Source organism: Tupaia chinensis, unplaced genomic scaffold (assembly GCF_000334495.1).
Source record: "Tupaia chinensis unplaced genomic scaffold, TupChi_1.0 Scaffold139900_1, whole genome shotgun sequence".
NCBI lineage: Eukaryota > Metazoa > Chordata > Mammalia > Scandentia > Tupaiidae > Tupaia > Tupaia belangeri.
The window spans coordinates 1-564 of NW_006199779.1; the positions used below are offsets into that span (position 1 = coordinate 1).

Below are 564 nucleotides of genomic sequence, written 5' to 3' on the forward strand. Positions count from 1 at the left end.
GATGGACATTGAGAGAATGAGGAGGAAGGAGGAAAATGGCATCCATGAATTACAGTACCAATAACCAAGCTGTAGCCCAGCAGGGCTGCAGTGCTTACACTGTCCAGCCCACTCAAGGATATGCACAGTCCATCCAGGCTTATGGGCTACAAAGCTATGGAACCTATGGACAGCCCACCAATGGCAGATATACCCAGGCTCAGACCATTGCAACTTATGGGCAGACCACATATGCAACGTCTTGTGGACAGCCTCCTACTGATTATACTACTTCAACTGCCTCACAGGCATACAGCAGCCTGTCCAGGGATAAGGCATGGATGCTTATGATACCTCCACTGCTACAGTCACCACCACCCAGGCCTCCTATGCAGCTCAGTCTGCAAAATGGCACCCAGCTTGCCCATCCAACCTATGGGCAGCAGCCTGCAGCCACTGCACCAGCAAAGCCACAGGATGGTGACAAACCCACTGAGACTTGTCAACCTCATTCTAGTACAGGGGGTTACAACAGTCCAACCTAAGATTTGGAGAGAGTAACTACAGTTATCTCCAGGTACCTGG

At 50.9% G+C, this 564-nt stretch overlaps 1 pseudogene; it reads left to right on the plus strand.

The window, feature by feature from the left end:
• Positions 1 to 35: 35 nt before the first annotated feature.
• Positions 36 to 556, plus strand: LOC106736419 (RNA-binding protein EWS pseudogene; annotated as a pseudogene).
• The last annotated feature ends 8 nt before the right edge of the window (positions 557 to 564 follow it).